This window comes from Nomascus leucogenys, chromosome 2, assembly GCF_006542625.1.
Source record: "Nomascus leucogenys isolate Asia chromosome 2, Asia_NLE_v1, whole genome shotgun sequence".
Taxonomy (NCBI): Eukaryota; Metazoa; Chordata; class Mammalia; order Primates; family Hylobatidae; genus Nomascus; species Nomascus leucogenys.
Window position 1 is genome coordinate 85,926,374 of NC_044382.1, and position 24,956 is coordinate 85,951,329.

General features: G+C 41.4%; 1 long non-coding RNA gene across 1 annotated transcript in view; it reads left to right on the plus strand.

Annotated features, from left to right (window-relative positions):
• LOC115831541 overlaps nt 1–24,956 on the plus strand; it is a 58,065-nt gene that overhangs the window by 28,010 nt on the left and 5,099 nt on the right. The window contains exon 4 of the long non-coding RNA XR_004027053.1: nt 2,725–2,926. This is a non-coding gene — a long non-coding RNA (uncharacterized LOC115831541). The remainder of the gene's footprint in view (nt 1–2,724; nt 2,927–24,956) is intronic.

The following is a 24,956-nucleotide window of genomic DNA, read 5'->3' on the forward strand; positions in this document are numbered from 1 at the left end:
ACAAATAGGTAAAAGAAAGAACTGAAGGACCTGAGGATGGTCTATTTTGTGGAGTTAGAAATGGAGGGAGTGAAGGGGTGGTGGCACAGCAGAAGGAACATGGGAAAAACTGACAGCCACGAGTTGGCTGTTGCGATTGTTAACATTTTAAAGCAAAACAAGACAACAGCAACCACCCTCTCGACGTTGGAGGTACAGTATTGTGTCCTATTCTCTTAGCTTTGGGATAATGCCTATTGTATCCATCTGAGAACTTAATGATTCCGCAATCTCTCATTAACGTGGACAATTTCATTCAAGAAGGTTTATGGGCAGAGTGAAAAATAAGAAACCTAGCAGAGTGACATGCTTTCATTTTACTATAATGCATATAAAGGAAGACAAATATGCCAATAATATCCTTCTAATTCGATAGAACAGTCTCACAAGAACTTGTGCTATTTAGAAAAAGAGACACAGCAATGACTAACTTGTTCCCTGGGCAAATTACCAAGTAAGACAATCAAAGCCACAGATTTTCATAGGTTCTGTTTCCAGGAAGACAGCAGTTTCCAAAGTCTTCAGAGTCTGAGAAGACCAAGTTCTTCTATATATACATATACATATACATATACATATACATATACATATACATATACATATACATATATATTTTGAGACAGAGTCTCACTCTTTCACCCAGGCTGGAGTGCAGTGGCACGATCTTGGCTCACCACAGCCTCCGCCTCTCGGGTTCAAATGATTCTCCTGCCTCAGCCTCCCAAGTAGCTGGGATTACCAGAATGTGCCACCACACCTCGCTAACTTTTGCATTTTTACAAAAATACAAAAGTGACGGAGTTTCGCCATGTCGTCCAATCTGGTCTTGAACTCCTGAACTCAAGTGATCTGCCTGCCTTGACCTTCCAAAGTGCTGGGATTACAGGTGTGAGCCAGCATGCCCAGCCTCTCAAATTATATTTCTAAGGACACAGTTTTAATAGAGACAACAAACTTAAAACTGTTAGAAATTTTCACCTGCCTCTATATTGTACAGTAAAGTAAAATTGATATTCCCTAAAAGTTCCAAGTTGAGAGCGAATGTAAGCCTGTATAGCCCAATTTTTCCGGAAACAGAAACCAAGAAAGTAATAGGATTTTACTAAATACTAGTGAAAAAAAGAGCACAGTATTAATCTTCCACATAAACAAGGTCACATGCAAATATGAGAAAACCCCCAAAGTTGCACTGTTTGTGTTTATGGAACCCTTCTCTAAGTAACATATCCGACACTCCAACCCCCTTCAATTCCCCCATCGCAATCCTGACAAAAGCATTTCTCCTCCCACCACCACTGCCAGAATAAGTGCCCTTTCCCTCCAGGCTCTCAGCCAGTCCAGCTTTACTTCTATGCCGGATTTCCACCTGGCTCATTTCTGCCTCTGGCCTTTTGTTCAGCTTTCCCTGCTTGAGGCACACACCTCATTCCCTTCAGTTCTTCCACGATTCTAAAGTATTATAGAAATCACCTTTCATCTAGATTGTTTGTCTTTGAACCCTCTAGGCCTTGCTAAGGGGCGGGTAGAGGTTGGAATGAGAGCTGAGGGGGCAAAAAGTTCTGGTAGTCTGTTTTTCAGGACAAGCGCTCTTTCTCTGGAAATGGTAACAAGAGCCACATTAAACAGAAAGGCTTGCTTTCATGGATGTTTCTGTTATACATATGCATTTTTTTTTTAATCGGAGAGAAGAGGAAGTGTACTTCCCCTAGCATTCAGTCATGTTCAGGATGAGGAAGGCGAGACAAACAGGGAACCTAGGTTTTATGTGAACTCGCTGAATGAGACCGACAATGCGTGGTACTTGGAAAGGACACCATCTTTACCTTTACCATGAGGACAGGGTCTCACTGTCACCCCAACCACTTGCCTGATAGTATGGTTCCTGGGTGCTAGGGGACAGGGGTAAGGAGTGGAGAGGTGTTTAGGGGGAGGAATGTGTTTAGGAATCTTTTGTGTGCTGGCAGGAAACCTGGGTCCACCAGTTCCGGAGATCCTTGTTTACTATATACCAGGCAGCGAGGCTGATGATGATCTGGAAGATGTTCATTCAGAAGCCAGCCGCCAAAAGAGGTGGACAGAGCTAGAGGCAAGCAGTAAGAAAAAGTGACCTGAGAGCAGGAAGAGCAATGGAGTCATATAAATCACATACTGTCCTGTACTGCTGTTGAAATGTGCATCCATTCATTTATCCATTCATTTTTTTTCAATCAATAGTTATTGAGTGCTTGTGTATTCACATTATTGAATGTGAATTCAATGCATCTTTTTAAGGTGGTAGTTCTTTTTGTTTTTTTTGGTGGTGGTAGTTTTTTTTTGAGATGGAGTTTCGCTCTGTCCCCCAGGCTGGAGTGCAGTGGTGCAATCCTGGCTCACTGAAAGCTCCACCTCCCGGGTTCAAGCAATTCTTCTGCCTCAGCCTCCTGCGTAGCTGGGATTACAGGCATGCATTACCACACCCAGCTAATTTTTTAAAAATTTGTTTTATTTTCAGGAGAGATGGGGTTTCACCATGTTGGCCAGGCTGGTCTCAAACTCCTGATCTAAAGTGATCCTCCTGCCTCGGCCTCCCAAAGTGCTGGTATTATAGGCGTGAGCCACCGTGCCTGGCGTAAGGTGTTGGTTCTGTGTCTAAGTTTAGAAGCATCTAAATTTTAAGTTTTATTGTTGTTGTTGTTGTTGTTGCAGGAAAACACAGATCCTGGTGCCGAACATGAGGACAGGACAGGCCGAAGGAGAAAGTGGAAGGAGGGGAGCTTCTCTCTCAGCCTCATCCTCCTGGGCCTGGATGCTGGAGAGTCGTGAGGTGGTTCAGATAACTCCGGGTGAGGAGGGAAAGATGGTGCCCACCACATGGAGGCCAGCCTAGATCTTGTATGAAACCCGTGAGGTATGAAGGAGTAATTTTTCTTTCTAAGCCATTTATCTGCTTATTTCTCAGATCAGTGCCCTTTATGTTTGAACTTGGTGTGAATGACCATCTTAGTGATTCTTACTGCAATGACAGTAGGGAGTTAAATGACATAAGAGTCTTTTTTATGGTAAAGGATATAAAAATGTATCTGCATGTGGTCAGTGTAGAATATTCCCAGCCAGAGGTGCAGTTTTCTGGATCCCTTCCACAGACATTGTGTGGAAGCACACCTATTAACCGATAAGGGGTGAAATTTCACCAGAATAGAGAAGCATTCTCTTTGCCCTTTTCACAGGGGTGAGGATGAGGTTAGGGATGGGGTTATACCTTCTTTGCTCTCCCAGCTGATTCTATATATCTTAGCCTGGATATGCCTAAACTTAAGCCAAAACAAAAAGTCATAGACAGGTAGTTTATTTGCAAAATGATACTAGGGATCAGGAGTAAGGAATGAGAGTAAAGCAGGGGAGGCAGAAAAGCCACTGCAATCATGCACTGTCAACAGAGGAATGACCAACAAGCACATGAAAGGTCTCAGTGTTACTAGTCATCAGAATTCAGATGAAAACCACCAGGAGATACCTACTAGATGCCTATTAGAATGGCTACATTAAAAAGACTGCAGCAACACATGTTGGTGAGGGTGTGGAACAGTCAGAGCTCTCATAAATTGTTGGTAGGGGTGTAAATTGGTACAACTGCTTTGGAAAGGTCTGGCACTTTCTTAAAAAACTAAACACACACCTTCCATCACCCAGCAATTTCATTCCTAGATATTTGCCCAGCAGAAATGAAAATATCTGTATATAAACAGACTCGTTTAAGAATGTTCATGGCCTGGCGCGGTGGCTCACGCCTGTAATCCCAGCACTTTGGGAGGCCGAGGTGGGTGGATCACGAGGTCAGGAGATCGAGACAATCCTGGCTAACATGGTGAAACCCCGTCTCTCCTGAAAATACAAAAAATTAGCTGGGCGTGGTGCGGGTGCCTGTAGTCCCAGCTACTCGGGAGGCTGAGGCAGGAGAATGGTGTGAACCTGGGAGGTGGAGTTTGCAGTGAGCGGAGATCGCGTCACTGCACTCCAGCCTGGGCGATAGAGCGAGACTCTGTCTCAAAAAAAAAAAAAAAAAAAAAAAAGAATGTTCACAGCAGCATTATGTGTTATAGTCAGAAACTGGAAACAGGCCAGGCCTGTAATCCTAGCACTTTGAGAACCTCAGGTAGGAGAATTGCTTGAGGCCAGGAGTTCAAGACCAGCCTGGGGAACATAGCAAGACCCTGTCTTCACAAAAAATAAAAACATTAGCCAGCCATGGTGGCACACATCTGTAGTCCTAGCTACTTAGAAGGCTGAGGTGGGAGGATCACTTGAGCCCAGGAGTTCAAGGCTGCAGTGAGCTATGATCACCCAGCCTGGGTGATAGAATAAGACCTTGTTTCTAAACAAAACAAAACAAAAACTGGAAACAGCTCATTAACAGAAGAATGGATAAACAAACTGTGGTATGTTCATGCAATGGAATATTGCCCAGCCATAAAAAGGAATGGAGTACTGATATAATAATATGGGTAAATATTAAAGCATGCTGGGTGAAAAAAGCCTTACACAAAATAATATGGTATTTTCCTATTTAAGGTTCTAGAATAGGCAGAACTAATCTGCAATGAAGAAAAATCAAAATAGTGATCTGTGCAGATGTGGGTGTACAAGTAGGAGTTGACGGAGAGCAGGCATGAGGGAATGTTCCTCTACATCTTCAAAGGAGTTTGGGTTACACATGTCAATGTACTTTTCAAAACTTACTGAATGGTACACTTACCATTGTTCATTTTATTGAATATAAATTTTGCCTTAGAAGAAAAACATCATAAATGAATACTGAAGTTTAGTTAATGATATGCATGCTGAAGTGTTAAGGGTGAATTATACTGTTATCTGAAAAGTACTTTGAAATGCATTAAAAATAAAATAGATTAGTAGATGGATAGAACAATGGATAAATGGATATACGTACGATAAAAGAAATAGAATAAGATGTTAGTTGTACAATCTAGATAGGGATAAATGGGTTTTGACTGTAGAATTCTTTCAACTTCTCTGTATGCTTGAACATTTTTATAATACAAAGTAAGGTAAAAACAAAAACACATGATCACATTGGCTACAACTGAGCAACTGTTGTACAAGCCTGTCAGGACCGTTGAGGAGTTTTCTGAAATCTACTTCAGAACCTAACACCTGGGTGGTGGAAGGGAAAACATTTATCTGTTGGCTTCTTTCTCCTTGTGTCAATGCTTAAAGCCCTCTTGCAAGTGCCCTGCACCTTAGAGAATTCCCAGGGTAGGGAGCTAGAGTACACAGCATGCATGGGCTGATGTGGGATGCTTCAGATTGCACCTGCGTGTAGCTGGTCAAAGCCTATGCAGAACCAAGAGTCAAACAAGAGGATGGAAAGTGCTCCAGAAGTATTGTATTAGTTACCCATTACTGCATAACAGATTACGCTCCAAACTTAGTGTCTTACAACAAACAAACAGCTATTCTCCACAATTCCTGTGGGTCAGGAATTCAGGAGTCACTTAGCTGGCTGGTTCTAGCTCAGGGTCTGCCATGACATTATATTCAATATTTCAAGCCAGGGCTGCATTTATCTGAAAACTTGATTGGGGCTGAAAGATCCACTTTCAAGGTGGTGCATTACATGGTCCTTGGCAGGAGGCTCCAGTGTCCTTGCCACATGGGCCTCACAATACATCTGAGTGTTCTTGTAACATCCCCCAGAGTGAGTGATTATGGGGGGAGGAAAAAGTCACATGTCTTTTATGACCTAATCTTGGAAATCACACGCTGTCACTTCCATCACCTTTTATTACTTAGAAGTGAATCACTAGGTACATTTCACACTCAAGGAGAAGGGAATTAGGCTCCCCCTCTTTTTTTTTTGAGACAGAGTCTCACTCTGTTGCCCAGGCTGGAGTGCAGTGGCACATTCTTGGCTCACTGCAACCTCCACCTCCCGGGTTCAAGCAATTCTTCTGCCTCAGCCTCCCAAGTAGCTGGGACTACACGCCTGCGCCACCACGCCTGGCTAATTTTTGTATTTTTAGTAGAGACGGGGTTTCACCATATTGGCCAGGCTGGTCTTGAAATCCTGACCTCGTGATCCACCTGCCTCGGCCTCCCAAAATGCTAGGTTTACAGGTGTGAGCTACTGCTTCCAGCCTAGCCTTCACTTTTTGAAGGAAGGAACATCAAAGAAGTTGAGAACGTGTTTGGAAACCACAACAGATTTCCATTACGTTTCACCTTTGCACTTCTTAGGACTTTTGTGCTCTGCGTAAGTCCAGTCTGCCCAGAGTCTTCTAGATAGTGGCTAGCTCCCAAATCTTACAAACACTAAATACGGGAAGGTGAATAGAACAAGTTACATTCCCTGCTGATGCAACGGGTTCCAAATCCATAAATAGTACTTGTCATCTCCGTTTTCCGCCATTTGCTCTAGATTTCCCTTAACCTTAGCCAATTACTTGGCTGATGTAGGTTGCTTTCTTGATGGCTGACTCAAAACTTTATCTCTGAGGGATCTGAGCCTTTAGTTGACCTTGTAAAGTCATGATCACTGCGATTGCCCATCCACCATCACCAGTCATGGAATCATCATAGATGTCCCTGTAAATCTTCTATGTCCCAGACACAGTCCTTCCTGCACACATAATGTAACAGCAGCCTTAGCTCTTCATGGTAATCAGAGTCGATTACTCTTTTCTGCACAGGAACACCTCTTTTTTCTTGCTGGTCTACTGCCATGAGGAACCCAAAATTCAAAAACAATAATCATACTTTAAGGTGAATGGAAGCGCTATCATTTCTGCTAGTGCGTATATTTGCCCACCTGAAAGTGGGACAATTAATTCAGCAGAACCTAAGCTCATTTGATGGGAAATGCACAACACTATTAAGTGGATCATGAGAAGTGTTGGTGAGGGGGGCAATCCTACTTTTACCTCATGTTTCCTGGACCAATGTTGTTAGACACTGGGGACACAGCACCATGTATCAGCTATTGCTTTAGGACATATACACAGTATTTTGGAGGACAGTGTCATTACCAACAGCTTGTTCTACCTGAACCTGGGCTGACACTAAAAATCCTTTTCAAGAACTTCTGCTTTCAACCATGAAGGAGTAAGCCAGCCTGCAATTACATTTTGAAAGTCAGCAACTAGAAAACTAAACAAAATGTAGGAAAAAACTATTTTAAGTCAGTGGATAAGAGTCCAACGAGATTGTGATCCCCATGAAAAGGAAAACAAAAGGAGCAAAATACACTCTGGAGTAGGCTTTCTGCCTGTAGGTAGCTCCAAGATTGTGATTCAGGGAGATGAAATTATACAGAGTGTTGTCATTGAATTAAACAGAGATTATAGTTCAAGAAGACCAAGCTAGCTTTGATTTATAAGGCAGAGCACCTAAGTCCATTTTCTGTTGTTAGAACCAAATACCTGAAACTACGTAGTTTATAATGAAGAGAAATCTATTTCTCACAGTTCTGAAGGCTGAAAGTCCAAGGTTGAAGGGGTGCATCTGGAGGGCCTTCCTATTGGTAGGGAATCTCTGCAGAGTCCCGAGGTGGTGTAGGGCATGGAGAAGGAGCTAAGTATGCTAGCTTACGAAGTTTAGTCCTTTATACGAAGCCTCTTACGAAGCCACTCATGTCCCACACTCATCACTTTATCTCATTCTAATGACCTCCAAAGGTGCCGCCTCTCAAATACTATAGTTGAATTCGCCCCCCTTAATATTGTTACAGTGGGGATTAAGTTTCAACATGAGTTTCAGAGGGGACAAACATTCAAACCATAGCATTGCTTGAGAGGAGAGCTCTCGAGAAATCTTTGGCTGGGTGCAGTGGCTCACACCTGTAATCCCAGCACTTTGGGAGGCTGAGGTGGGTGGATCGCTTGAGCCCAGGAATTTGAGACCAGCCTGGGTAACATGGTGACATCCTGTCTTTACAAAAAATACAAAAAATTAGCTGGGTGTGGTGCTGCACACCTGTGGTCCCAGCTACGTGGGAGGTTGAGGGGAAGGATCACCTGAGCCTGGGGAGGCAGAGGTTGCAGTGAGCCATCATGGTGCCACTGCACTCCAGCCTGGGCAACAGTGAGACTCTTGACTCTTTGCCTGAACACCAAACTAGTCAGGAATAGGATGAAATCCCATAGGACTGGACAAGAACAACTTTCAAGGAAAGAATAGTTCTGTGTAAGCTGTAAGACAAATAACCAATAACCAGGGTCTCTCCATGTTACTTAGGTGGTATTGAACTCCTGAGCTCAAGCAATCCTATCTGCCTTGGCCTCCAGAAATGTTGGGATTACAGGCGTGAGCCACAGCACCTGGCCCTACAAACTTTTAAGAAGATAAATGCTTGTAGAAATTTAATTACATTTTGCCTCTATGAATTCCTGATGAAAACTTTCTGAAATCTGTCATAAATACATAATCAAAAGAAAAAAATAAATATCTTTAATATTTTCACATCCCTGAGCTTTCTGACTCCTTCCTTAGTGCTATGGCAAGCTCCAGTCCAGGCAAGTTCTAGCCTCTGGACTTTATTTATTATAGGACACTATTTTGTCCAAGCCTCAAGAAATCACTCTTGCAGTGTATTGCTACAGCTATCCTTGCCAGGACACTAAGTTTCCTGATCAAGGAAGGGTGCTCCCAGGTCAATAAATTCACGGTTTTCCAGCTTTCTATTCCACTCACCCACCCTAGTCCAACATCCTCAAGATCCACTTTCACAAGCTTATCCAGGTTCCTGCCTGTATACATTACCCAGGTGAATGGTTTGGCTCTGTGTCCCCACCCAAATCTCATCTCGAATTGTAATCCCCATGTGCTGAGGGTGGGGCCTGTGATCCCCATGTGTTGAGGGAGGGAGGTGATTGGATTATGGGGGAGGTTCCCCCATGCTGTTCTCGTGATAATGAGTGGGTTCTCACGAGATCTGATGATTTTATAAGCATCTAGCATTTCCCTTGCTTACACTTCTCACTCCCGCCACCCTGTGAAGGTCTTTGCTTCCTCTTTGCCTTCCACCATGATTGTAAGCTTCCTGAGGCCTTTGCAGCTATGCAGAACTATGAGTCAGTTAAACCTCTTTCTTTTATAAATTACCCAGTCTTAGGTATTTCTTTATAGCAGTGTGAGAACAGTCTAATGCCTCAGGTCCTTCAGTTTCTTTAGTAAACTATTTCCTACTGCAGCAGGGATACATTTCCCCACCTGCTTGAGCCAAAACATGACTCCAGTTATCATGGAGTCAGTGAGTGGGAGATGGAAGGAGACCTTGAGGAAGACAGACATCACTTTGCAAAGCAAGATTCAGGTGAGGTATTTTCAGGGTCTCCTGGCAAGATGAGGCTGATGTCCCCAGCAAGGAGAAGAAGGCTGGCTTTGCTCTCCTAGAGGATGAAAATTAATCTAGTGACTCAATATTCTTAGACTTGTCTCTCCTATCCCAGCTCTTAAGATCTTAAGCTTTTCCTATCAGGGTTCTAACTTTGAAATAGGAGACCTGTGAAGCCTTGGCGTTCTGTCTCCTCTATGACTCTGTCACCTGTTGTCTTAATCTTCAAGACAGTATTCCCTGTGCCTGCAGGAGATCAAGTTCTTTTAACCATTGCTCTATTCACCGTGGGCTTGAGTTGATAGTTGGCTAACATGACCCTGTCATTTTCTTATTTTGAGACTTTCAAAGCAGTTAACAAAAGCCACTGAATTCCCTATTCCTTTACAATTATCATTGCCTCCATATTGTTCAAGTACCATAGCTACCACTTGACCCAGAGCCTCTCCCTTCCACCTGTACCTCATCCCAATCCACCACAGGTGAGAGCCTTAATTGTGTTGCTGCTGGATCTGCACTTACCACTCAAGCTGTGACGGGAATGATGAGAAAAACGTTCTTCTCTTACAGTGACCATCCTGGCTACCTGCAAAGTATGCTTAGAATTCTAGATTCCTTTGAAGTCTGGGTAAAGATCTCCCAAGGGCTGGCTGATGGGGACATGGGGATTCTTAATCCTGTTCACCTACAACATCCCATCCAAAGGGAACCTCAGAAGTATTAATCGCCCACCTTTATGGGTTGTGCATGCATGACTGCCAAGCAGCTTTCCATAGGCATCACAGACTTTGGTGTCAGACAAACCTTGGAGCAAAAGCTACAGATCCAGTGTCTGGACTGAGGCAAGGTCAGGTTATGCCTCTGTGGAACTGCTTGCCTGCATCAGTGACTGGGGTAAGTGGCCAGGCCAAAAGGATGGGAAATGGTGCTCAAGAGTTCTGGTCCCCTGGAGGCCCTGACTGGAGCCAAGTGTCAGCACACCAAACATCATCAGCTCATTCTGGAGCATTTACTTTAACCCAAGTATTAATAAATAAGTTGGAAGTCAATTTGTAGATGCACTGGACCAGAACTAGGTCAAAGTCTATTTGCCTAATCAATGCCCTGGCTACCCTTTTTTCTGTGTGGTTGTACGGAGTTTGGTTTGAGTCTGAGGACCATGATCACAAGTCCATTTCTCGGTGGACTAAACAAGAAACCAGGCTAAAGATTCCCAAACTTACTAACATCCTTCCCTTTACCCAGATATTAGCCTGATGACAATTTCATTCATCAACCTAGCTTTGAACATAGTTTTCAGTGTCCAAATTCTTTCTGGATAGTTTATTTCTCTCTTCAGTTATTAGGTCTGTAATCTTTTATATGATCTGTGTCCACATAAAAAATTACCAACATTTTCCTAACTAGTTTAGTAATGAAAGTACCATCGAATTAAAAAAAAATCTTCAGTGTGGGGGAAAAGGAGGACAGATGTGATTATTAGACTGTCATCATGGGTCTCTACTTGTTTTAAAAAGTTATAGCTACCTGAGGATTTTTTCAAAAGATTTTATTATGAAAATTTTAAACAACCACAAAGTAGAAATAATAAAATAATAAATCCCCATGTACCCATCAGCCAGCCCTTGGGAGATCTTTACCAAGACTCCAAAGGAATCCAGAATTCTAAGCATACTTTGTAGGTAGCCAGGATGGTCACTGTAAGAGAATGGTTTTTCTCATCATTCCCGTCACATATTGAATGGGTGATCACATTTCTACCTTAGAAATGGATTATTTCCCCTCTGGTGGGTTTATTTGCTCAGGTTCCCTTTAACCAGAGGGTATCGGGGCCGGGGCCAGGCATGAGGCAAGATCTAGCTGTGCCCACTGGAGGGGGCAGTGTCCTCCTGTTTCACAGTAATTTGCTGTGGATTGGCCCTGATACTTGTCAGAGTTTTATTTAGCTCTGTTCTTCTCCTTCTGTTGGAATATCATTCATTTTTCTTGGACTGTGGGATGCGGTCCATGACCTTCACACTAGCTCTTGCATTACTGTCTGCAGTGTTTCACAGTAAATGAATTGGCATAACGTCACCCACCCTACCTCTACACTGTTTGACTCTCACATTTCCATCAGTCTAGGCTGCTCACTGTTTTCCATCTCAGTTCTGGGAAGCCAGAAAAAAATTGGTTTGAAATTGAATTTTTAAAGTATGTTTTTCTAATGAAACTCCTAGATGGCCTTGATTGCGTCTCCAGATCTCCTCTCATCTCGCTTCTGTTTTCACACAGAGATGCAGTTGTTTTTCATAGTCTGGAGCATAGAAAAAATGTGGACTGCACTCTATGCTGATCAGAACCTATATAGACCTCTGGGTTTTATTTTGGGCACTGCATTTGAAAGGAAATAATGGCAAACTGGAGTGGGGTGGGGGTGAGGGAGGGGAACTAACAGATAGGTCTGAGCAATATCTGATGAACAATTAACCATGTAGAAAAGAAGGCCCTGGGGAGGCAGAGTAGCTATCTGCAAAAGTTGTGTTGAAATATAGCTGTGATTGGTGTGGGGAAGTTAGAGAAAGCAAATTTCAGCTTATTATAAGGTTAGATTAGAAACATCCAATAGTTAAACTAGACTGACTCATAAAGAAGTGAGTTTTCCTTCCTAGGAGTCAGATAAATGCCAGGTAACATCTCTCAGGAATATACTTCGGGGCGGGGAGGGGAGTTCCTCATAATAGAAAACCCGTCTAGAACACTTATTTTCTTCCAAGTAGTCTTCTAAGCACCTTTCCTTTATTATTTATTTAACCCTCATGACAACCTTATGAAATAGGCACTTCAGATCCACAGCTTTTATCTGAAAACCTTAAGACCAAAATTCTTAATTTTCTGGATTTTAGAAAGGTATATGGCACATACACCTTATGGTAGAAAATACCCCCACGGGGCTGTTCTCCATGATCAAATACATTAATATTTATACAGTGAGGCATGTGAATTTTTGCATTAAATGGAATACTTTTACATGAGTTGGGTTACGTTTTGTTGCCAAATGAGTTCAGATCATCTCTTCCCACCAAAAAATTTTGAAATAATTTTAGGTTTTTGCATTCTGAATTGTAGAAAAGAGATTATGGACACATATTGCTATTCCTGGTTTACTCATGAGGAAACTGAGGCAGAGAGATTAAGTAGCTTGCTCAAAGTCATATGGCTTCCACCCAGGCAGAAACCGGGTTTGAGCCCTGCTCTTAAGCACTATGTGGACTGCCTCTGCCTGTGCTCTGCCTCCTCTCTTTGAGGGGTTGGGCTTAGTTACCTGAAATGTCTCTAACCTTGAGCCTTCGATTCCCTGACCTCTGACTTCAGCCAGCCTCACACTGGTTCCAGAGCAATACTCAGAGCTGTTCTCAGATACTAGAGTGGAATAAATGAGAGACATCTGGAGAAAGGAGACCTCTTCCTATCCCAACAGGACTGTGTTTCACAGGAGGCATTTTAGTGTTGTTGTTCCCCAATGGCTAGGCAGAGGCAGACAAAGAGAACATTGTGTATCATCATAATTTGTCTTCAGTGACCTTTCTTTTTGTGTCATTCACCACCACCTGTTCCTCAAAACACCACCACGTGAACCCCAAGCCCAGTGGCTCAGGTTTGCCCTCTTTCCACCCACGTTCCAGGATGGATTTTTCCAGGAACAGGACTAATGACTCTTAACTTTTCTTCTACCATCTAGAGGTGGATTATAAGGTAGCAACCCAAGAATCTGGGTTTGGACATTCAAATACTTGAGTTTAAGTCCAGATGTGCAAACTTGGGCAAAGCCATTTAACCTCATTCATCAACTTGTCAAATAGGACAGATAATACTTACCCGGGATGAATTCCAGTTTTGATGAGCCTGACATTTTCACTATTTGTTGGAGCCTTCTTAAACAAAAGAATAAAAATTTATGATATGAATTGGTTACAAAATTGTGTGTTTATTTAGAAACAATTCTCATGTTCACATAAGGGGAAATATGATGCATTAGGAGTTGAAGTGATCTTAACAAAAGGCTTTTTTTGCGTATAATTTACAAAATTATACAACCATGTAAACATATTGATAGGGCCCCTTTCCAGAGTTAGAAAGGGGTCCATTCAGCAAACAGTCCTGCAACTTAGAATTCATTAACAGCAAGGTAAATTTGCTTCTGTATCAAACTCACAGAGTTGTAAGAATTGAATCACAAGATTAAATATATGCAAATGTGTTTTGTAATCATCAAACACTGTGCATAATTATTTTGATGCCTACAACTAAGCAAAAATATTTATACCTACAACAAAGCAAAAATATTTATTCAATAAATAATAAAATAGATGAAATTTGCTCTCACCAAAGTAGTATACAAGCTAATTGTATTACATTTCCCTAGGCCTGAAAACGTTTATCAGAGTGATATATGTACATATTTTTATACAACAGTCCAATATTGATAAAAGATTTGCAACTGAATAGAACAACTCCATGTCCCACCCCTCATATTTTCTAATTCCACTTTCCAGACTGAATACGTTTCCTCCATATTGCTAACTAATATGTGCTATCTTGTTTTTCCTGATTTATCAACCTTGAATATTGTCTGGTGGCTTTCTATTATGGCATTATTCACTTTCTTCTTCCCATTCTCTCAATATAGTTATAGGACAGTTCTTATAATATGAAATATTGTTTATGGCTGAACAAAATAGTGGACTATGATTTTACTTCCTTCCGCATACCTCTAAATAATTGTGTTATTTTTCATTTGCTTAGTTTTCCATTGTACCTATACTTGGGTTTTCCCACCGTCTACAATAGCATTTTATATATCTTTCCACGCAGTCAAATTCCCCACACTGCAGAGAGCCATGGAGCCCTCCATCCCTCTGCTCCAGACTAGTCTTGCTGTTTTCTGTCCAACAATACAGAACTTCATGTGCTATCATGCTGGAAATTTCCATCATCTCTCTCCTAAATTGGATTTCCTATGTTTTCTATCTTCCTCTGTTTTGGTTGCATCTTTTTGGTGGTTCTTATTCTCCAGTAGCTTCTAAGGAAAGGTCTATGGGAGGTACATTAACTGAGACTCTACATGTGCATGTCTCAAAATATCTTTATTCTAGCCTTATAATTAACTGATAGTTTAGGCGGATATGGAATTCTAGGTTTAAAACAATTTCACTCAGAATTTGGAAGGCATTTCATTGTCTTCTAGCTTCTGATATTGCTCTAGAGAAGTTCTGCCATTCTCATTCACAATCCTTTGTATCTGATGACTTTTCCTCTTTGGAGATGACCTATGATTCCACAATAACATGTGGTAGGTTAGATTATTATTCAAAAGATTCACTTTTCTCCCTCTCCCTGACTTACTTTGGCTTGTGGGATATTAGCAAGTATGTTGCAAGCAGTGGCTTGAAAACCACTTGTGTGGTTGGGCTTGTTTTCTTAGCCTTATGCCATCAGAAGCACAGAACAGGCTGATGACTAGCCCACTGGTTCTAGAAGGAGGATGAGTAACACATGGAGCAAAGCCAAACCCTCCTAGCCAAGCTCAGCCTGAATCAGCAGAGCTGCACAGTGGAGCCCAGCTTGGATCTGCCAACACTCAGCTGATTCATAGATCAATGACAATAAACGACTGTTATTTTAAGCCACTGAATTTTTGGATGTTTGTCATATAATATTTTGTGGCAATAGCTTTTGGTATCAGAAATTAGTATCTAAATTGGTATTAGAAATTGGTATTTGTAGTGGGGTAGAGGCACAAGAAAACAAAAATTAAGTGGCATTGGTTTGGAGGCTGGATGATGGGCACAAGAAAACTGTTATAGGAGGCTGGAAAGAAAATGGTAATCTGTGTTTTGCAGGGATGAGACATTTTCTAAAACTGTCACCTTTGGTAACTTGGAAGTTAGCATATGTACCTAAAAATATTTGGATTTGTGCTGAGAAGTCTTCAGGCACAATGATAAAAGTGTGAGCTAGTTGTATTTAGCTGCATATAATAGGTACTAGAGATGAGTTCAGAAAAGAACCAGCCAGGTTTCAAGGAACATGTAGGTGGAATACAGAGAGCCCAAGAATTCTGGGACTTGCTGAGTTGGAAAATAAACTTTTGCATCTCCAATATAGTTGGCAAGTCAGCTACGTTGGGCCTTCTGTCCTGGAAGGTTCCCCAGTTCATCCTCACAGGGTTAGATACCTCTCCTGCCTTTAGATTTGCCTTTCCTTGCCACAGAGCTTCAGCAAGCCCCACTACCTGGGGCTGATCTGTAGTCATGGAAGCACACACAGCATAATATTGACCAGAGGATCACTTCATAGCAAAGGAGGCTTGGGAATAGGACAATGACCATGGGATCCACTGGTCATATCAGATACTACATCACCTAGATGGAGCCAGCCTCATAAAGCATTGGAATGGTTACTAAAGGCACAGCTGAAGCTCCAGCTGGAGGCAGTGCTCTGAAAGAACAGGGTACCATCCTGCAGGATGCACTGTATACATTAAACTGGGGTTCTCCATATGTTGCTGTGTCCTCAACAGGAAGAATACATGGGTCTGAGAACCAAAGAGTGGAAGCAGGAGTGGACCCACTTATCATTTCCGATGACCTCCTGGGGAACTTTGTGCTTCTTGTCTCTACAACTCTGGGCTCTATGAGATTAGAGGTCTTTGTCCTCAAATGAGGTGCAGCTTGGCAGGAGACACAGCAAGTGTCCCATTGAACTATATACTCTGGCTGCCACCAGGGCATTTTGGACTCTTTCTATGAAGACACCAGCAGGTGGAAAGAAGAGATCATTGACTTCCATCAGCAGGAAGAGGTGAGGCTGCCTGTACACAATGGGACAGGGAGGAAGGAATGTGTATGGATCCCAGGTGATCCCTGTGGTCAAGTTTTTCTGTAGTCTTGCCCAATCTGTGATGTGATTTCCAACAGCTAAGACCTTCTGGAATAAAGATAATGAAGATAATAAAGAGGGGGAGGGGAATTTAGATTGGATGGTGCAGGTAGGAGAAGATGACTATTGGTTGCGATCTCAAGACAAATGGTGGCACTAGGGGCTATAGTTCCTCCCATTAACTTCTCTCTTCTAAGTATTTCTTCAAGAAGAGGGCCCACAGGAGCCATGGGGAACTGGATCTATGGAGGACAAGAAATGGACTGTGGCAGTCCTGGAGGTACACTGCTTAGATGTCCTTTTAAGATAGTCGGCCATGGAAAGCATAGCTGAGTGACAGCTACATAGAGGCCATACTTCCCTTCGACTGCTCCCAGCTGATCACTGAATAAGATGAGGATAGTAGAGCCACTTGTGCCCACCTGATGTGAGGCTACTCTAATGAACAGCCTTTGTCTCAGACACTAACACTCCTTTGTTCTGGCTGGACACAGTGTCACAGTTTCTCAGAACTGCGCTGTGGCCTGAAGCTTTTCCTAGGCAGGACTTTCTTTGCTCTCTTCTTTCCCAGGTAGCAGACCTGCATTATATTCTTCTGCTCTCCATTCCTTTATCCTTCACAGGCATTTCTCCCAATAAATCTCTTGACTACCTAATCTCATCTTGACATCCAAGAGGATCCAAAGTGACATAAATGCCACAGCATTTCTAACTGAAATAGTAATACACTTGGGAGACCCTTTCAGTTGAGGGACTCAAGACTTTCAGCCAGAGGAATTTTTTTTTTTTTTTTTTTTTGAGACGGAGTCTTGCTGTGGCCCAGGCTGGAGTGCAGTGGCGCAATCTTGGCTCATTGCAACCTCCACCTCCAGGGTTCAAGCAATTCTCCTGCCTCAGTCTCCTGAGCAGCTGGGATTACAGGCACATGCCACCATGCCCAGCTAATTTTTGTGTTTTTAGTAGAGATGGGATTTCACCATGTTGGTCAGGCTTGTCTGGAGCTCCTGACCTCGTGATCCATCTGCCTCGGCCTCCCAAAGTGTTGGGATTACAGGCATGAGCCACCATGCCTGGCTGGAATTTTTTTTTAAATAGAGACAGGGTCTTGCTATGTTCAACAGGCTGGTCTTGAACTTCTGGCCTGCAGCGATCCCTCACCCCCATCTCAGCCTCTCAAAGTGCTGGGAAAACAGGCATGAGCATTGGCATATTTGAGGTACCTGGCCTCAAATTTCTCTTTCTGGAACTCCTATTAGTTGGATGTTGACCCCCAGGATCAAGCTTCTAATTTTCTTATCTTTTCTCCTCTATTGCCCATATCTTTGTCTTTTAGTTCTGTTTTCTAAAAGACTTCCTCAACTTTATTATTCAACTTGTCTAGCAACTTTCAAAACTTCAGCTTTCTTACTCTTAATTTCCAAGAGCTCTTTCTTATTTTCCAGTTACTTGTTTTCTATATTATTCTGTTTTCCTTTCATGAATGCATTTTCTCTTCTTATCTAAGGATGTTATTTCTAGTTTTGTCTTTGAAGTGTTTATTCCCTACCTTGTCTCTACTTCCTCTAAGTAGCCTTTTCTGTTTTGTTTTGTTTGGTTTGGTTTGACTTTTGTGTCTGTCTTTCATGTAAGGAAACTTTTTCAAATGTCTGCTGATTCTTGACTATCTGTTCTTATTTGGGAGTGAAGCACTAGCCAGCTAAATGATAAATCTGTGGGCTTGGGAGGGTTTTAAAAGCACTTATCTAAACATCTAGTAATACAGGTCCAAGGACATTTATGAAGAAAAGGAGACTGAATATTTAAAATAGGTACCATCCTTGGAAATTTTGAGTCTGGGGGTGACCTCTCCTCAGCCTCCTCTTGTCCTGAAAACTGTCACCCTCCTTGGTTCCACTGCAGTGTGTATGGCAGTAAGCTGACTTTGTCAATAGGAGAAACTCAGATGTCAATATCTGTTAGAATTCTCTCTGGAGAATTGATGTCTGGAGAGAAGAATCTTCCAGTCTCCTTCATGAAGGGTATAAGCCTAGCTGCTGGCATTTTTGCAGCTGAGATGAGGAGAACATTTGCATCATTCAATATTTTTACTCTGGATTCTAACCCCTATCATATACTAGAAACCTCTGGTTCAGTTTTTCCTCCAAAATATTTGTAAGGAAGGGTTTTCATCACTTTTTTGGGGCTATGGGTGAGGACTAAATGTTTATTAAATAGATTTTGAACAAATCTCTCTATTTTTATCAGTTGCCTCACCCCAACTAGTGCTCAAAGCCTGGGCACTAGTTTGAGAGTTCGTACAGGACAAAATCAGTTTGCTTCTTGGTGACTTCATTCTCTGCAGGTTCTTATATTTCACCTTTCTCTATTCCGCTAAGGCCAGAGTCCTCTGGTTGCTTTCTTTCATCAGGTATTGTGATGTGTCCTTCTGTTTCTCATCTTTTTTGCTGACAGGGGAAAGGAGAGATAAGGTCTTTTCTCCATCATCTTAAGCTGAAAGTCTTCCAGGTTATTTTCATGTTAAAAGAGAGCATGCCTAATTCATAGCTAGCTTGTGCAGAACACCTCAGGAGAGCCTGGCCTAGCAGGGCTGGGAGGACCCACAGGGGTGAACAAATGCAGCTGGATTGAAAGACAAGAGCAGAAAGCATGATTGAGCTGGGAAAGAGCTCTTTTCCAAATGGCCTATTCAAAAATGGGATGGGAACTGCAGTTGGGTTGAGGTGCACTCAGCTATAGAAGAAGAAACAGATATGAGATGCTCTGGCCAAGACAGAGTCAAGGTGGATGCAGTTTATCTGAACTCCTGTCCAAGCTATTCTAGTGGCCATGTCAGATCTGCCTCGATGCCACCTGTTCTCAGTGTCTTCACGCAAAGTAAGAAGCACAAGCAGTTGAATTCCAGTGTCAGCAAGTGGCCCTCTGTGTACCCTGCAGAAAAAGGCTCCCTACGGAAACTTAAAGTCACACCTTTGCTCCAGCTAAGAGCTCCACTTTGCCCTCATATTTTGTGGATCTTGTCCAACTTAAGCATTTTTCACCTGAAGGATTAAAATAGGGTGTGGTTTATGTGGGGGTAAAACGGCTACAGATTGATCATCATTAAAGCCAAGGAGAGACTTTTTTTCATTAAAGCAAAGGGGAGACTTCAAAGTCTGAGAAAGGCAAGGAGGACACCAAATCTACAGACTAACCATAGCAAAAGCACAGACATGCTGCCCACCCAGAAGCACTGGAAATAAACATGGTTGCCAAGGTAGCTGGAAAGACCCTTTCTATTAGGTTGGTGCAAAAGTAATTGCGTTTTTTTGCTATTAAAAGTAATACATTAAAAAAAGTAATACTTCCCTACTCCCCTTGGACTTCCCATGATAATAGTGACACAATTTTAAAACTATTTATCTGAACATCTAGTAATACAAGTCCAAGGGCATTTATGAGGACAAGGAGACAACTGAATATTTGAAATAGGTATCATCCTTGGAAATTTGGAGTCTGGGGGTGGCCTCTCTTCAGCCCCCTCCCACCCTGAAGCCATATAGATGGTTTCTTGTCCCCACCCTTCCCTACACCTTCCGTCTGGCCCTGCTTTTAGGTCTTAAATGGATTCAATTTTTGGGACAGGTGACACTTTTCCCTCTTGTCCCTCAGGGTGGTTTTTCTGTTGTTTTTGTTTTTGCTTTCCCCCATAGCTTGTATATTTTGAATAGAACAATTATGTGAGGATGATCAGCCTGGAAGCCCTTTCCAGAGCTGAGTATTTCCAGAACAGAAGTAAGCAGGCTTCTTTCATTCTAAAGTCTACGGTGATTTTTAACAGGATTTCCTTATTTCCTATCAGTTTGTTTATCAAAGACTCTAGCATGGAGTTTATTTAGGAAAAACAAATGACTTTCTAGGTTCCACTACTTGGCTGAGAGAAATTCATGTTTTAGGAAGCCCCAGATGGGTAAACCTTGTTGTTTTCTTCTTTTAAATGACCTGTATTTTCAGTTTTTTTCTACTTGCTTTTATTTCCCACAATCCAGACTTGCCTTTTCTATTTTGCCTATCCAACAATCTAAAATACTATGTAAAGATACAGACAAGTCTTGTTGATTCTTTTAAACATTAGCCATAATCCAAAAAAGAAAAAAGTCTTAGGACTATAGTCCCAACAGCACAAATTTTAACCCTGACCAAAGCAATTTCTATTTTAATTTAGATTATTTGAGCTGAATTTGCAGGGCGAAGTGGTCATGAGTAAAACTAACCATTAGTTACTTCAAGCTTGCAACAATGGCAAAGAAATGTCAAGCCATTAATTAAAATGACTCCCACTGCCCCTCCTGGAATCAAGTCGTTCCCAGTTAGTCAACATCTGTCACAATCTGTGTAAAAGGGCAGAACACACTATACCCAGCACATTAAGTTAGAACACAGAGGTCTTGGGTCACTGCCAGAGTAACTTGTCTGTGGCATGATAGTTGCTAAGCGAAACAGAGCATTCTCTGCAGGGAGCCCTCCTGGACTGAGGCTCCTTCTCTTCCCCTTTATTTCTTGCTAGGCCAGCAGGAGCCAGGCCGTGGCCTGCTGACTGCATCTGCCAGATGACTACAAATGTGTGAGTAAACCCATTCTCAAGACCAAGAGAACCTCTCAGCTGAACCAGGCCCAAGTTGCTCACCCACTGAACTGCCAGTTAAATAAATGGTGGTTGTTTTAATCCACTAAACGCTGGGATGGTTTGTTATACAGCAGTAGGTATCAATACAGTGTACTTGTCAATCTAGGAATTCCTGTCTTGTCAAATCTGAGAAAATTCTCAGTCACTGTCACTTCAGATATTGCTTCTTTCCCATTTTCTATTCACTCATTCCAAAACTCCTAGTGGATGTCTTTTCTGTCATTTCTGGTTCTCTTTTGTGATCTTAAACTTTCATTCATTTTTTTTTCCATTTTTACTTCTGTGTTACATTTTGAGTCATTTCCTTAGTTCCAGTTTGCTTATTTTCTATTCAACCATTAAATATTTCTATTTAGTTTTGAGTTTCAGTGGCCATGAGTTTCATTTATAAAAGAACTATTTGGTTATTTTCTAAATCTGCATTTTGTTTTTACATGTTTTTCTGTTTTTTTAATTTGTATTTTCCTTTGCCCTTGTAAATCATTTAAAATGTACTTATTTTATAATCATCTATGGCTTGATCTATTTCTTTACTTCTTAGGCATTACTTTTTCTGTTAATTTCATGATCTGACCCTCAAGGTGGTTTCCTCCTATGGTTTGTGATTTTTATTATGAGCTTATTTTCAGCAGGGATTTCTCCCCTCTGGTGAATATCTGTATGCCTTGGGTTGTGTGATTGTCACTTCACTGTGCCTGCAAGTTTGCTTCTGATGGAGTCCTACCAATATCACCAACTCTCAACCAGCTCTAATGTTTCTTGGTATTTCTGCCCACAGTGAAAATTCAGAGCTCATTTCAATGTATGGCATGGGCTTGGCTTCAAGTTTTTCTGTATGACCTTTTTGTAAATTTATTTTTATTTTTTTAAACCTATAGCCTAAGGACACGGGAGCTTTTTTTCCTGATTTGTTTTTGCCGACACTGCAGCCCTCAGGAACTCAGATTTTGCAGAGTGCTCAATTCCAGTTGCCTTCCTTACTCACACCAGAGACAACATTTTATTGGCCGCAAGGGTGTTAAAATCCCAAGGGTGTTAAAATCCCCGGATCTCCAGGGCCTATCATTGGTCCAAACCCTGCAGAGGCTACAGTGACATTAGCCCCTACTTACTGCCCAGCCTCTGAGCTCCCTCTTTGTTTCTGGAATCTGGGGATTTCCCTTTCTCTCTGTCTATAGATTGTTGTGCTGGACCCCTATTGACTCCAATAGGAATGGCACCAGGTTCAAGAGGCCAAAGAAGAGACCTGGAGCCAGCAAATGAGACGTAAGATTTGATTTGGGGGAACTTCTGTACAGGGATGGACTAGTGGCAGTGGGCTGGATAGGAGAACCACAGCTGCTTTCCAAAAGCCTGCAGTTTATACAGCACCTTCACTTAGCACCCTCTCTCCAGCAACATCCACATGGCAACCCCCATTTCCTAGGCTAAGTTATTGCTGTCAGATGTGTTTGCCATACAGGCTGCTGTACAGAGTATGCTTAAGTTATTGCTGTCAGGTACATCCACCATATATATACATACACATGTACGTATATATACACATACATGTATGTGTGTGTGTACATATTTGTACTCATATACATGTATATATATGGATATATAAAAAACTTTTTCTCTGTGTTTCTCTGTAATAGTAACTGAAAAGGGAATTCTTCTATATAATCTTAGTCCACTATATTGCTGGAAGTTCTCTCCTCCATACTTTTGAGATATGAATTTTACCTTTCAATATTCTAAAATTATAACAAAGCTATAAATTTTGGGAATTTGTATATGTTTGTTTTTAGAAAAATTGTTAGCAACATAATAGCAATGGGATGCTTTAACGTACTACCTTGAATCTTTACCAAATCAAGAGAGTAAAAATTAAGCACAAAAGAGGGATCTAATACTATAAACAAGTAGATTTAATACATATGTGTCAAACATAGTAAGCTAGAAGCAGTGAATATACATTTTCTGGTGCTCATTTAACATTAACGACCTTCAAGAAGGCTTTAAACAGCAACAGATAGAGTTGAGTTGCTTTGGCCTATTGCTAAAGGCATCTAACCCACCTGCTTTGTGGGAGGTCATCTGCTTTGAATCTCAACTGTATCCAAGTCAGATTTAAACTCTATGGGCCATTGGAATTGTCCTCTGAATCATCTCCAACTCTGCAGGATACATAATAGCGCCACCTTGTTGTTCTGGAATTTAAAGACAGGGTCTTATTCAACTTTGGCTATTTTTGTGCAGTCCATGGATCCTTGAAACAGGACATTCTACTTTACCATATCTGACTCATAGAAGACCTATGTATATACCTACCGGGTGGCTACTACCCAGTAACTCCTACCGCCAATACCATGACATTTGTTTTGAAAACCTTAGCTTATTGCAATATTGCTTATAATTATGAAACATTAGAAACAACTGAAATGCCTATCAAAGAGAGAATTTATAAATACAATGTAACATATTCACATTCTATTTTGATATGAATTACCATAATATTCTATTAGGATATGAATTGTTATAATGGCCATTAGAAGGAATGGATTGTTCCCATATATAACATAATATATCCATGTATAAAGTATCTATATAATACCAACACATAACATAATGTAAAGAAAAGAGATTCATGGAATAAAATGTGCATGTCATTGATATAAATTTTAAAAACACAGAAATAATACATTATATTGTTTAAGACTATATATGTATGTAAAATCATTACCAGTGGACTGATTTGGATATACACTAAATTCATGCTACTTGCTTCTGGAGGTTGCAGTAAAGAACTGGAACTGTGTCTGGGGACGTCACTTTTATCTGTTTTATTTAGTTCATTTTTTATAAACAATCTTGAGGCAAATATGAGAAGCTGTTAATAAGTGTCAATTAGTCTTTTTGTATATTGGTTGCATTTCTCTTTTTTTACGACTTTATTGAGTATAATTGATGTACACTAAACTGCACATATTTAAAGTACACAATGTGATAAGTTTTGACAAGTGTATGTACCATGGAACCTTTACCACAATCAAGATAATGGACATTTGTTTCCTCCGACAGTTTTCTCAGGCCCTTTTGTAATCCATTTTTTCCTTAAACAATTTGTTTTCCATCACTATAGATTAGTTTTATATAAATGGCATCCTACAGTATGTACTCTTCTGGTGGCGGGGGGATGTGTATCTGCCTTAATTCAGTAATTTCTCAAGATAAAAACAATTTTAAAAATCTTGGAACTGCTGAAAACAATCTGGGGCATATAATCTGTGATTCAGAGAGGGGGAAAGGAGGGAATCTGTGGAAAGCAGGTACCATTTGGGATAGATTCCCAAGCAGGAAGAATAAGCACACTTATTATAATGGCTTCCACATTCCCCAAATTATTCCCTTCATGTAATCTTTTTTTTTTTTTTTAATTTTGTGGCAGTGCCTGAAACTGCACAGATGAGAGTCTTTTGGATAAGTAAGCTACCCATTTAAAAACAGACGCTTTGCTCAGAATTTACTCAATGGCAGCTGGTTCAAGGAGAAGCTTGTTATCCTAACCCTCTCCCAAACTTAGCTTCATTAAGGAAATGTGTGTTTGGATCATAAGAGAGAGGAGCTAAGATGTATTGAGGCATGGAGAGTTGGGGACTGTAGGAAGATCTGAGTGAGGCAGCACCCTAGGAGACTTCGGGGAACCCTAGGATATCGGGACCAGGACCAGGAGGTGGGGAGGGCCCGAAAAGAATGTGAGAAGACACCCAAAGTTAATAGCCGTCCCTTTCCTAATGTTCCCTATGGGCGGCTCCCTGATGAGAAACTGGAGGAAGAGATTCCCATCTTCTTGCGTCTTCTATTCTCAACATTGGCGAACTCCTGTTCTTAAAATTCAACCTGATATCATTATTGCTCAGTGGATTAAACTGGCGCTTGTTTGCTAGGCTCAGAGTCCAAATACAAGATATAACATTGTTTTTATGGAAAAATGTGCCCAAATGCCAAATAATTGGTCTACAA